Source organism: Crinia signifera, chromosome 1 (genome assembly GCF_055691185.1).
Source record: "Crinia signifera chromosome 1, ASM5569118v1, whole genome shotgun sequence".
NCBI lineage: Eukaryota > Metazoa > Chordata > Amphibia > Anura > Myobatrachidae > Crinia > Crinia signifera.
In genome coordinates this window covers 241,321,957-241,337,396 of record NC_139217.1, presented here as the reverse complement: position 1 = coordinate 241,337,396, position 15,440 = coordinate 241,321,957, and positions in this window count along the sequence as shown.

The following is a 15,440-nucleotide window of genomic DNA, read 5'->3' as shown; positions in this document are numbered from 1 at the left end:
TGCTGGCCGCAGGTGCAGCCATATTTGTTTGGGGCAAAGTCCGCGGCCCAGCCAGGGGGGGGGGGGTGAGCAGCCCCTTAATGACAATTACGGGCCGGCCCACCGGGAAACTGCCCGGTTTCCCGCCAGGCCAATCTGCCCCTGATGTAGGCCATCAGTGCGATTTCAGCCCAGCACAGCAGGTTTAAACACTATGTCTGAAGGAATTTAAAACCCATGGGGTACAGAAAAGCCTCAGTCCTTGACGCGTTTCTCAGCTATTAACCCTTGCAGCAGTTTCATCAGAAGGAAATGACCAGAGGCTACAGATCAGGATATTTAAAAGGCAAAGCTTCCAATCATAATCGGCATCCAATCAATAACTAATTAGTGAATTAAGATGTTTTTTTTTTAACTCATGGTGATCTCGGTTGCATGATAATGTCACTTACTGCAACCTATAGTTAAACATTATACAAGTATCAAAAAAGTAATATATTCAACACTGAAACGTCTAACACAGATCCATAGCCGAACCACAGCGGGTTCAAATCCTAAGAACCTACAGTTTTAGAAACAACTTTACATTAAATTTAATTAAATTAGCTTTCCTTTTGGATTATATTAATGCTTATACTGTACTTTAGTGAGAACAGATATCTGTATTTTAAGTCGGTTATTGGTTATTTATATATACATTAATCCAGTATTTAGTTACTTGATGGAAATTCAATAAGGACAATTATATAATATAATGTATATTGGATCAACAGTTTAGATCTCTATTTTAGTCCACAACTTGAGACTATGACTGACAGAAGAATATAGAGCAAGTTCAAATAGTTCAATTCAGCATATATATCTACACATGTAAATATATGAAGGTGTATATATAGCTACAGTCAATCCTTTTGAGCCCAGGGAAAATTATAAAGCTGCCCAAGAATGGGATACATCAGAAATACACAGATAACAGAGATAACATGAGGACATATACATTATGTAAAAAATATATAAGCACCCACATATGTACATGTGCACAAGTGTAAGCACATGTAGAGAAAGACATGTCCCCATGCAAACGAAAAAGAGTGGAAGGAAGGAGGATCCTATTTAGACTTTATAATAGTAATGTTTGGAAGAATGGGGGTATATTGAATGAAGCTGTTTTAGGCATTAAACATTGTTCAATGCATTCATTCAAACTACGGGATGTAGTGTGTTCAATGCAAATGTCCAATAGGCCTCTTTCCTACACAATTAATTAAATCTAGCTCCTCCTCTGGGTGTGATATTGATTGTTTCTATACCCTGTATAGATAAGTTATTAATGTTGCCCTGATGTTTGTACTTAATATGCCATGAAAGGCTATGTGTTGTTATACCCCTAAGTACGTTTCTTCTGTGTTCTAAAAATCTCTCACATTAAGTGAGCGAGTTGTACACCCAACATATTGGACACCGCAAGAACAGGAGATCAAGTTTATGACATAGGTGGATGTACAATTATTATGATTTCTAATGGTATGTAATGTAATATAGCAGGGGAGGAAAAATGAGTGCTTCCATTGATAAATTGACATGTAATACATTTTGATCTATGACACGTAAAACAGCCTTTTTTATTATATGTGTTTGACCCATCTTTATTAACTTTGGGAAATGACGAGAAATGAATAGGTACAAGATTATTTTTTAATGAGGTATTCTTTCTGAAAACCACCCTCGGAGATTCCTCCAAGGATTCAGTCAGAAATGTATCACTTCACAGGATTCTGTAGTTCTTGCAAATAATATTCTTCAACTGTTTAGAATTTGTATTAAATTTGGATACAAAAATGAGTGTATAATTCTCTGCAAAATCACAATTCTTAGTTCCAATCTTGCTTACTCAAGAACATCTTTCTTGGCTTTAGTCGGATCCTCAAATATTGGCTCTTGGGTATATTCTTAACCCAAGGCTGGTGGTGACTGCTCTTGAAGTTCAGAAAATTATGACAATCTACCTCCTTCGGATACATTAATGTATGTATAATACACTCACTGACCAAGAAAGCGACATCCAGAAAGGTAATCTCAGTGGTGTGTATAGTGCTGTCGAATTTCAATCCAAAAGTATTATTATTATTATTATTATTAAGATGTGAAACAAAATTGTGCGCAGAAGTGATGTTCTCATCCCAAACAAAAAATATATTGTCTAGGTACCGTCCATAGAACACCAAGTTCACCCTATAAGGGCCACCCCAAATATACTCTTCTTTGAAGCGGCTCATATAAAGTTTTACAAAACTGTGAGCGAACTTTATGCCCATGGCGGTACCCAGGATCTGTAAATAAATTAACCCATTAAATGTGAAATAATTATGTGATCAAATAAAGTGCACTGAATTATTTAGAAAGTTGTGCTTGGTGTCACTGAGGCCATCATAATAATGTTTATGTACATCAGTACCCCTTTGATGAGAAATATTAGTATACAGTGATTCAACATAGCATGTCAAAAACAGAAAATGTGATCTCCAATTAGCAGTTCTAATGTAGTTAAGAAATTGTGTGATAGGATGCCCAGGTGGTGAAGTGACTGATTTATGAATTTTTTGGTAAATGATAATATGTGGGAGTGACAGGAAATGGGTTGTGTAAAAAAGTGTAATCTTTCTTGGATATCACTCTCTCGGCCAAAGCCTCATCCAACAGAATTTTCAGCTTTTTGGAATATGGAAAAGTGAGGTCCTGTTGCAGAATGTTATAGAATTTTTGATTATTCAGTTGGCGATAAGCCTCTGAAACGGTACTTATATGTTAGCCGGGCGCCCGGCTATGCTACGTTGACAACGTAACTATGGTTACGTTATAACTGTAGCCATTGCCGGGCGGCCGGCTAATCTCGACTGTCCAGGGGGGGATTGTGCGCTGGCGGAGGCTGCAGGGCAGATGGGGGGAGACAGGGGGGTGAACTGACCTTGTTGGCGGGCGGCGGTGATCCAGCGTCTGGTGGATGGCTGGCGAAGTGGCTATGCGGCGGGGAACAATGGCGGCGAGTTAACGTAGTCACCGCTGGGGGAGCATCACATGGTTTCCCAGCTCCCCCAGCGGCACTACGCTAATAGCGTCCATCCAGGAGTGTAATGGCGCCCGGGACTGCGGGGAGCTGAGTGCCGGAACCACACATGGGACATCGTGGATGGTAAGTATGATGCACTACACACACACACACAACATGCACTCGCACAATCATATGGCCACTATCCACGTCCTAACCCCAGTGTCCACGCGGGCGTGGAGTTAATTTTATAAAGTGTGGCGAGCGCACAGAGCCCGAAGAGTGGCGAGGGGACGCAGATACGCGGATGCTTGCCACTCTTCGGGCTCGCCACACTTTATAAGATTAACTCCACGCCCACGTGGACACTGGGGTTAGGATGCGGATAGTGGCCATATGACCATTATTTGTTAGCAGGGCTCCAGTTACGTAATTTGCGTAACTTACATCATTTGCGTAAGTTACGTAGTTTATGTAGCCAGAATAGTGGTGTATTGGTATTCTCAATACACCACTACAAAAACTAGGTAACGGGCGCCCAACTAACATATAAGTACTTGTGAAACATAGTCGATCTTGGTTTTAATAACAGTACCCCCTCCTTATCCATTGTTTTAATAATAATGGAGTCATCCTCCATTAATGCTCTTAGAGCAATTCTCTCATTAGGGTGAAGATTGTCATTCTCTGATTTAACCTTTTTATCATTCGCTTTCTCACACAGAAGTTTAAAGTCTTGTATGGTTAAATAATAGAAAGCTTTGATACAATCATCTTTTTGTTCCGATCTCTTTTTAAATTTATCCTGATTTTTAGCTGTAATATCATAAACAGGGACAGTGGAGATGATACTCACATGGCTCTCACTCTGTAGTTCCTCTAACATAGACACCATGTGATTATCATCTTCATCCAGAAGAAAAGGTGACTCTTCTATACCATTATCTGTAAGTTTTTTTGAAACAAAATGCCTTTGTCTGCATAGATCCTGTGTATAGTGGTTCAGTCCTACATAAAGATCAAATCATTCTGGTGGTTTAACTGGTGCAAATTGTAATCCTTTTGCAATAATAGCCTTCTCACTCTCTGTCAGGACATTAGAACATAAATTAAAGAGACCTTTGTTTCTTATTCTTTCCTTCTTCTAAATCTGGATTTTTTTTTTACTTTATGGAGACGTTATGCTTAAAGGGCTGTATCTGTCCTCCAGAGGAGATACAGATCCCTCTCTAAAAAAGAGACCTGAGGGGAAGGGTCTCTATTTCTAGTATAGAAGAGTTGTTTTGGTCTTGCACCACTATTCTCGTGATCTGGTATTCTTTTTAGATGTTGTTCTCTCTGTGGTTCCCTATTCAATTCAGATCTATTTGTACCTTCATGCAAAGATTTAATGGAGTCTCTTCTACCCCTAGGAATTCTGTTCTTACTAGTATCTCTGTTGGAATAATGGTAATCGTTGGTGTCTCTACTAGAAAACCACCTTCTATATAAGGACGTTGATTCTCATAGTTCAACTTGCTATGATTTTGTTCCCTGAACTTTCTATTAAAGGTCCTAACCTGGTTGTTTTAATAATTAACAGTGTCACGTGACAGTTTACCATTTTTGTTTTTGATCAAGAATTGCTCATAATCTTCAATCTTTTAGTTCAACTCAAGATAAAAATCAGGAAATTGAGTGTTTATTGTACCTTTAGAAGTGTCTGCATTTTAGTAATTTCAGAAGTAGTCTCAGAAGCTTTAGTCTCTGTAGGAAATGAGCAGCCTCATCAAGCTAAAAGAGCATTGATCAAGGGTCTCATTCCACTTGGTGGTTAATTCAGGATCTTCCTGAAAGGAACAAGACTTAAAAATGCGCAATCCTGTAGGGAATATTTTACCGTCTAGGTCAGTGGTTCCCAAACTGTGTGCTTAGGCACCCTGGGGTGCCTTGGGTTGGTGGACCAGGATCAATTCATATTATTTATGGTCAATGTACCAGGCAAAACCAGTGCTTGTGGCTGCCAATCATAATATATGTGGACAAACAAAAGCAAATCCTGTCCCTCACGAGATAACTGTAACATATAAACACAATGCATTTAATTTAATATTTTTTCTCTGAATTTCTCAATAAGAAGCATTTGGCCTATGGGTGCCTTGGAAATATTTTGATGCTCTAGGATGCCGTGATTCAAAAAAGTTTGGGAACCACTGGTCTAGGTACTTAGGGCCAGATTCTGTAAGCTTCAAAAGTGATAAAATGGAGAGTGATAAACAGCCAGCCAATCAGCTCCTACCTGCCATGTCACAGACTGTGTTTGAAAAATGTCAGACAGGACCTGATTGGCTGGTTGTTTATCACTCTCCATGTTATCACTTTTGAAGCTTAGAGAATCTGGCCCTTAGTTAACAACATTTTGTCTAGCCAATGACTAATCTCGGTTTTAAGCAATATTTCTACTCCATTAAATGATGGGGGAAATTTACTAAAGGAAATTGGTAAAAAAAAATAGGTGTATTTGTATCCAGAAATACACTTATTTTTGACATTTACTATCCCGAAAATACGGCAATTCATAGTCGTATAGATGTGCTATCAATACGAATACAAATTGCCGTATTTTTGGGATAGTAAATGTCAAAAATAAGTGTATTTCTGGATACAAATACACCTATTGTTTACAAATTTCCTTTAGTAAATTCCCCCCGATATATCAGGTGGATTATATTCATGCTGTAAATCCTCTCTGTTAATACAATGACCTAATAGTTGATTACACCATAAATTTCTCGAATTAATATCCAAGGATGCCATTCCTTAACAAAGCAATATAGTAATTACAATAAACACAATAAATTAAAAAATAAACACAATAAATTAGAATAAATGCAGCCCAAATATAAACCCGATTGGTTTTCTTTGTTTAGTCTGTTTGATATCATGTAGCCTGGCTTTATTATTGTGATCCCAATATTATTTTTATTATGTGAGCTTCATGATGCTCTGTAGAATATAGAGGGGCATATATGTAGGGTGGTAAGATTAGATAATTGGGGGGTAATATGTAAGATATATAGGGTACAGGGAGGGTGGAATATGTGTACTGTAAGTAGGATATAGGGATAATGGATGTCAGGTATTGGGAGCAATGTATTAGTGCAGTATTAAGGCTCGTGGGAGAAATATACTGTATGTAGTATACGGAGGTAGGGGGATACATATGGATGCCGGTTAAAAGTGTCCAGCCAGACCCTATGTCTTCAATTTAGTACCTGGCATGGACAGGAGCAGGGACAGTGGCGTCATGGTCTACCCAAATGGCAAAAGGTGCGGGGAGGCCCGGCACAAGGGGCATACATACACACTGTGACAAGGATCATATACTGTGTGTATATATTGGTGGAGGGGGTAGGGAAGGGGGTTGGATACTTCTGTATTAGCATTGGGCTGCTGGATCCCTTAATCAGGCCCCTTGTGTCAACAATATGAATGTTGACATTGTGATTGTCAACCTTTTGACAGACCTGCTGCTTTAGTAAGCAGATCTACTTTTCTGATTTACCATTTCTGTTTTAAAGAAAGGATTAAAAAAGAAGTAGTTTTGTGGAAGCGCTCTACAATATTCCTGCAAATGAACGAACATACTATAAAACTCTAAATCAGGCTGTTAATGGGGAAATTGAATTCAATATGTTCACATACTAAAACTATTGTTAAGAAAGTGGTAATTGATTAAATAAATGTGCCACAGAATAGCACACCAGAGGGCACAAGGTGCCATGTGTTCATAGCGCATACAAGGGGCTCGTTTATTTCTTCTATATTGTTTCATCATAGAAATGTTGAACAAGAGAGATCAGATTTGGAGTTTAAATTAGCTGGTGCAGCGAGTAGTAACTATATACTCAACAAATCGCAGACAGCCTCAACTGAATGCGTGCAATTAAGGAGAGAATGCTATCTAATTCTGGGCAATGGAATGGAGAAAAGACTGCTTTATAAAAAAAGAAAAGAAAAACAAGCATTTTATGGACATAGTAACAAGGCAGGTAGATTGCTGAATTTCCTTAAGTTGTCACATCTAACTTCATTATTTTACAACATTAAGATATAAAAGACAGTAGGTTGTGTTATCCTAAACTTGCTGTATTAACAGGTCTGTGAAATACTGTAATATAATTATAAAGATGTCAGTAGTATACATGTCATTAGAGGAACTTAGGTATAGCTGGATACCTATGATTAATTTATTCAGAAATTCTGGACTGGTACAGTATTTTTAAAGCAATCATGTCAACTACATACATTTACTATTATCAACCTTTTACGGACAATCCCTCTACGAATGGGTACGAATGGGATCGGCTGTATATAACACAAAAATACGAATGAGAAATATCACAAATTTACTATGCTATCATGTTTTTCTCATTCATATTTTCTGATGTCGTATCCTTTCATATGGGTACCCATTAGAGATGAGCTAATGCGGGGCACTCGCGAGCAGTTAGCCGCCATCCTGATGATATTCCAGACCGAAAACAAGGCTGGAACGTCATCATCCAGCGTCGGATTCTCGTGAGACCGGAACTCTATTTTAGTCCCGGCTCCGGCGTCATCTTCATTCTGCATGTGAAAGTCAGAAAGCACGGATGTGTCCATGCTGTCTGCAGATGGGAGTGCTATGGCTGCTGAAGGGGGGCACATAAATGGGGGAACTAATGGGCTTCTTAACTTGGGGGCTGATAAGGGGAAAATTAAAGGGACAATTAAAGGGTACATCTAGTAAGGGGTAACTACTGAATGGGAAGCTACAGCATATAAATACTGGGCACCAGACAGGTAGACACGGCAGTACTAGGCACCAGACAGGTAGATACGGCAATACTAAGCACCAGGCGGTAGATACAGCAGTACTAGGCACCAGACAGGTAGATACGGCAATACTAGGCACCAGGCGGTAGATACAGCAGTACTAGGCACCAGACAAGTAGATACGGCAGTACTAGGCACCAGACAGGTAGATACGGCAGTACTAGGCACCAGACAGGTAGATACGACAGTACTAGGCACCAGACAGGTAGATACGACAGTACTAGGCACCAGACAGGTAGATACGGCAATACTAGGCACCAGGCGGTAGATACAGCAGTACTAGGCACCAGACAAGTAGATACGGCAGTACTAGGCACCAGACAGGTAGATATGGCAATACTAGGCACCAGACAGGTATATATGACAGTACTAGGCACCAGACAGGTAGATACGACAGTACTAGGCACCAGACAGGTAGATACAACAGTACTAGGCACCAGGCGGTAGATACGGCAGTACTAGGCACCAGACTGGTAGATACGACAATACTAGGCACCAGGCGGTAGATACAGCAGTACTAGGCACCAGACAGGTAGATACGGCAGTACTAGGCACCAGACAGGTAGATACGGCAGTACTAGGCACCAGACAGGTAGATACGGCAGTACTAGGCACCAGACAGGTAGATACGGCAGTACTAGGCACCAGACAGGTAGATACAGCAGTACTAGGCACCAGACAGGTAGATACGGCAGTACTAGGCACCAGACAGGTAGATACGACAGTACTAGGCACCAGACAGGTAGATACAACAGTACTAGGCACCAGGCGGTAGATATGGCAGTACTAGGCACCAGACTGGTAGATATGACAGTACTAGGCACCAGACAGGTAGATACGACAGTACTAGGCACCAGACAGGTAGATACAACAGTACTAGGCACCAGGCGGTAGATACGGCAGTACTAGGCACCAGACTGGTAGATACGACAATACTAGGCACCAGGCGGTAGATACAGCAGTACTAGGCACCAGACAGGTAGATACGGCAGTACTAGGCACCAGACAGGTAGATACGGCAGTACTAGGCACCAGACAGGTAGATACGGCAGTACTAGGCACCAGACAGGTAGATACGGCAGTACTAGGCACCAGACAGGTAGATACGGCAGTACTAGGCACCAGACAGGTAGATACGGCAATACTAGGCACCAGGCGGTAGATACAGCAGTACTAGGCACCAGACAGGTAGATACGGCAGTACTAGGCACCAGACGGTAGATACGGCAGTACTAGGCACCAGACAGGTAGATAAGGCAATACTAGGCACCAGACAGGTAGATAAGGCAGTACTAGACACCATTTTTACAGCTTCGACTCAGAAAAACACACGGAGAAGAAACAAACAGAGTGATATAATAATCATAATAATAATAAGAATGAGTAGTGATCATACTATATACTGCTATACGTCGGGAGACACCGCATCGAGACATGACTGGAAGAAGAGGATAAAACGGCATCGGACGTGTTCGGGAAAGCATTGATAGAACATACGTGAAATCTATGTCTGAGGGCTTTTTTATTTTTTTTGTTTATAAAGAGGGTTGATTTGGTGCATCAGAACAAGTGACTTCACAGTTTAAAGACTTTTAGCAAGAACAAGCACTTGCTTATAATATATTGATTTATTGTATTGTTGTTACTTGTTTTTTTAGGTGGCCATCTACCATGTTATTATAAAATGTATTTGTTACATTAAATATGATGATACATATTGATCATTATATAAAAAAAGCAGTTGTGTAAGTGTGTTTATCCGTGGTGCCTTGATTTTTTAAACAAATATAATTAGCGCAGCTTTCCAATTCTCTTTAGTACTAGGCACCAGACAGGTAGCTACAGCAGTACTAGAACACGAGCACAAGCACTGAAATTAGAGGGCGGAAGATTCAGGGGAAATTTAAGGAAAAATTACTTTACAGAAAGGGTAGTGAATAGGTGGAATATCCTCCCATCAGAGTTGGTAGAGTTAAATACAGTAGAGCAATTTAAACATGCTTGGTATAGGCATATTGATATCCCTACAAAGTAATAAATGATCAAATATGGTTTGAGGTAACATGTTCAAAATAGGGGCAGACTAGATGGGCCAAGGGGTTCTTATCTGTCGTCAAATTCTATGTTTCTTTTAATCCATTTCTGAACTTCTTGGCCACTATACCACCGTCTGCAGATCTCTGCAGATATCTCTGGCCTTTCAAAGGAGTTAGCTTCACTGCTTACCAGCCAGAGGGGCTGAGTTTTCCTTGATTCATATATTTGAACTTTGGATGACCTGTACCCCAATGATTTTTCATTCAGATTCATATATTTGTATAGTAAATTACCTATCCACTGGTTTATAGCTCATGGCACATCTGAGAAGCAACCTCCCTCTCACATGCTAGAAACTTTTTCATCCTGCCAGATCTTTTACAATGAGGGAGTACTTTCCATCATGCAGAGTTACGGAATAGACACTCTCTTTCAAAGGTGGTGATGCAGTTACTTAAGTGGCCGCTAGAGGCTTACTATTACAACCTCTATAATAAGCTGCACATTGGTCAGCCTCTGGTACCATATACCAACATCCACTCCATGTCATCTAGACCATGGACGCAGACCCTCTGCAATTGCTCCTCATGATTATCTACAAAAATCTCAAACTTTCATTCCACATACCCTTTATATCATGTTAATAATTTCCCCCAACAAAGCCATCTTTCTGCATAATTTATGCTGTTTGGAGGAAATGTATGGAAACCTGCATGACTGAGTTGCACTGCGCTACCAAAGATGATTTTGTGCTGTGTCCCAGCTGTGTACATGTGTAAACGACCTCTGTAGTTATTAACAAGAATCACTTTAAGCCAGTACAGTAACAAAACACACTGTAATTTCTCCTGTCACAGTCATTTCAGGAGCAGCAAGTGTCTTTTCCTGCTTGAATCAGTCTCTTAATTTTCTGCATGTAAACCTCATCAAGCAATTACAACATATTAATTGTCTTTGTGTTGTGACTGAAAGGTATAATTGCAAACCCTCGAAGTAACTATGCATGGAATGCCGGAAACATTATAGATGCTTGTTAATTATTTTTTAACATAATTAACTAATTTCCTAAAACACATTATTATGTCACAACAAAGAAAATTTAAACAGCACATTTTCCTTTTGTACAATACATAAAAACACAGATAAGATCTTGACTTTATCAGATAGGCATAAAGGAGGCTTGTAGTGTCCTTGTGAGGTAGATACTAATTGAACAGGCATTTATCTAAGTAAGCTACCAGGAAAAATATTGAGTGTATGAAGATGTAGTTGCTAGAGGCACATGGTTGGTTGGCAGCAGCAATGATATCAGGGCCTGTTTAAAAGGGTTCTAGCCCCAATGTTAATAACCATTTGATTTTGCTCATATTCAGCTAAAAACCTGTAACAGGCTCAGGCCTCAGCTCCATTTATGTGGCCACTTGCTCCCCTAGCAATACTGACAATGGCAGCAGAGGCATCAATCACAGCCTTGGCGGCGGAGCCAGGCTCGGCTCTCACATGATCTCCTCTTCCCAGCATCCCTGCCTCGGTGACTAAGCCCCATACATATTGCAACTTACAGATGGGGCCATCCTCATCTAGCCCTTTAATATGATTAAGTGAGTAATCAGATTTCACTGCTAATCCCCTTCTCCTACTGTATTGTTATTGTTATATGTATTGTATTGCAGCTGAGAACTTTATGTTGCTGTAAAGTGGAGTTGTGGCATATATGCCGTTAAATACATGCCCAAATACCAGACACTGCCTAGTGTGTCCTGACTGAACGGTGAACCTGTTACTATAATATATATATATATATATATATATATATATATATATATATAGAAAAGAAAGAAAGGAGGCGCACCATAGTGTAGTATTTTCAGTTTTAAAACGACAATCCTTTACTGATAGATAAAATCACTCACAAACATAGATGTGCTATATCACTATAACACAATTTGCGCATAAAACATGATATGACAGGTATATCACCGCATTGGTAGCAAACACGTTCTCGTCAGCCTTGCTCCTGGACCCCGCTGCGTCACAGCGTCACCGCGTCACAGCCAGCGTCCTCTCAGTTCCGCCCAAACGCGTTTCGTCCTATAGGGACTTCGTCAGTGGGTGTGTTTAAGTCACAGACCTCGTACATATTTATAGCAGTACTGATTGGTGCTTGTTAATATCGCGTCATTAGGAGCATTGCCTTATGGGAGTGCCGGGTGTTCTTTCTCTCACTAGAGGCTAGACATGCTACTTGCATTAATTGTTACGTTAACATAGTATATATAGTAATAGTAACGGCGGCCATTTTGTGGGTGATTTTGTCCCCAATCAACGCGGCGGCCATTTTTTTTAAAAAAACGAACAAAATTCATATATAGACTATTTGTTTCTAGCACGGCATTTCAATTAGGCAGCATCCTTTAGCCATTTAACTATTGCACCAATACTTGTAATATACATTGATCATTACATTATATATACATAATTTCATAAAACAACACATATAAAATACAAAATACTATATAAAAAAATACAAAAAATACAAGAATAGTGAATCTTCATACAATTTCATATGTCACGTTAATTCATCTAGCAATACAAGGGTGGTTCAGTGTCTATCTTAAAGGTATAGTTACCTAATTTCTTTGGCATAAAAAACTGGTTTCTTATTCTGGGCATATAGTCAAATTGATATTTACATAATTACAAACATAGATAAAAATATATATAAAAATATAGAAATATAGAATATGTATATAATTGCATATATTATACACCAAAAAGGACAAAAATTGAATAGATTACAATAGAACATACATATAGGGAAATATATTTCTCTACATATATTATTATATTATTACCGCATATATGTTTTGAGAACAAAAGTATGGGGAAAAATTATATATAATCAGAAAAAAGGGAAAAACATGATGAGGAAAATGATATGGATCTATGAAGAAAGGGAAAATACAGTTATTCATATTATACATTCCTTATCTGTTAATAATATTCAACTATAAGGTCCGTCATGACCAGACACCTTTTGGTGACGGCATCAAAAATGAGTTATCTAGGAACCAGCAGGGATGTTTCCATCCAACAACTGCTGATCCCCCCCATCCAGATACCTATCACCATCAGTTGGGGTCCATCATTCCGACCTTTACAAAAAGGGTACAATATCACAATTTTCATTTAGGCCTCCTTGACCCATTGTACCTAACTGGTATATCCACCAGGTTTCCCTTTTTGCCAATTTTATCTGGAGACTTCCCCTTCTTTCATCAAGTATAACATGTTCGATTCCTTTAAAGGAAAAATTCTTTAAACTAGATTTTTGACATTTCAGAAAATGGCGTGCCACGCTTGAATTTGAATCTTTATTTATAATGCTTCTTTTATGTTCCAAGACACGTAGTTTTAGATTTCTCTTCGTTTTACCAACATATTTGGCTCCACATTCACATTCTAGCATATATATTACGCTACAAGTCTGACAATTCATTAGACTTTTAATTTGATAGCTCTTATTATCAATTTGATTTTTGAAGGTGAGTCTTTCCTTACTAACAAATTGGCATACTGAGCATCTTGAGCATGGAAAAAATCCCTTTGATGATCCTAACCATGTGGCATCATTGACAGGTGCTGGAAGAAAGCTTGGTGCTAATCTTGATTTTAATGTTTGGGCTCTTTTGAAGATCACTTGGGGTTGTGATGGTATTACTTTCCCAAGGATCGGATCAAGGGATAGAATGCCCCAATGTTTTTTAAGAATCCTTTTAATTTCACCACTTTTATCATTATATTTGGTTACAAAGGGTACAAAAAAATCGTCATTTGAAAACAAGGGCTCCCTTTTTTTATACTTTAGTAACTCTTTTCTTGGGATGTTATTTGCTCTAGCTACACTGTCTTTAATTAGTTTTTCTGGATACTTCTTTTCCTCGAATCTTTTGCCATATATCTCACTCTGCTCGAAAAACTTTGTGTCTTCTTGGCAGTTACGCCTTAATCTGACAAACTGAGAAAATGGTATGTTGGTCTTCCATTTATCCAAATGGCAGCTTTCAAAGTGGACATAGCTGTTACTGTCAACACTTTTAATATATGTGTATGTATTAATCTGTTTATTCTCAGAATCACATTTTGAGGTGTCAAGGACTAAATCGAGAAATTCTATCTTCTCTTTTTGAAAGTTGGACGTAAATCTTAGATTCATATCATTTTCATGAAGATACTTGACAAAATCCCCAAATTCAATTGGGGTCCCCCCCCAAATTATTAGCACATCGTCAATGTATCTTTTGAACATTTTTATATGATGAAAGAATGGATTCGTCAGAACATCAAAAATAAATTTATGCTCCCAAATTCCCAAATACAGGCAGGCAAAACTTGGCGCAAAGGGCGTGCCCATTGCTGTGCCGCACCTCTGCACCAAGTATTGCTCCTGGAACCTGAAAAAATTATTTTTCAATATATACCGCATACAGTCAACAATAAACTCTCTTTTTTCTTGTTTCAAATTACCATCCTTGAGAAGGAACTCATAAACTGCACTTATTCCCTTTTCATGAGGAATGCTGGTGTACAATGCCTCTATATCTATTGTGCACCAGCTAAAAGATGGATCCCACTCAATCTCATCAAGTATTTTCAGAATTTGTGTCGAATCTTTTACATATGTGTCTAATTTTGTAACATAATCCTTTATACACAAGTCCACAAATTCCGAAAGTTTTGAGGTGGCAGAGCCGATCCCCGAAATTATTGGGCGACCTGGGGGGTTAATTAGTGTCTTATGCAACTTCGGAAGATAATAGAAAATTGGCATTCTAGGTGAATCAACCAACAGATAGTTCAATTCATTTTCAGAGATAGACCCATCTCTACAACCTTTTCTGAGCATGGTATTAATTTCAGAAACCATTTTGTCTGTTAAATCTGTCTTTACCTTCTCATATGTTTTTTCATCACCCAAAATTCGCCAAGCCTCTTTTAGATAATCATCTTTATTTAACACAACAACTCCTCCACCTTTGTCTGCGTTTTTTAGAATTATGGATTCATTTTTCTCTAAATCTTTCATTGCTTTTATTTCATAATTACTCAAATTCTTTGTTTTATTATTAGACTTTTGTCCCAGATCAATCAGATCTTTTTTTATTAAATCAAAAAATGTATCAACATAATTCCCTCTTGATTCGATGGGATAAAAAGATGATTTTTTCTTTAATTTTGTCAGGGACATGTTCTCACCTTCTAGAGGTTCTACATTATCTATTGTTTTGGTTGATTTTAAAAAATGGCGCTTCAGTGTCATGTTACGTATAAATTTATTAGCGTCAATAAACAAGTCGAAGTCCTTAGGACCTTCACTAGGTGCAAAGTTTAATCCTCTTTTTAAAAGATTTATATCTTCCTTTTTAAGGGTATAATTAGACAAATTGAAAATACCATGATTTAACGATTGATCCCCCCTCTCCACCTTTTTCCGTTTTCCTCCTCTCTGTCCCCGTCGTGT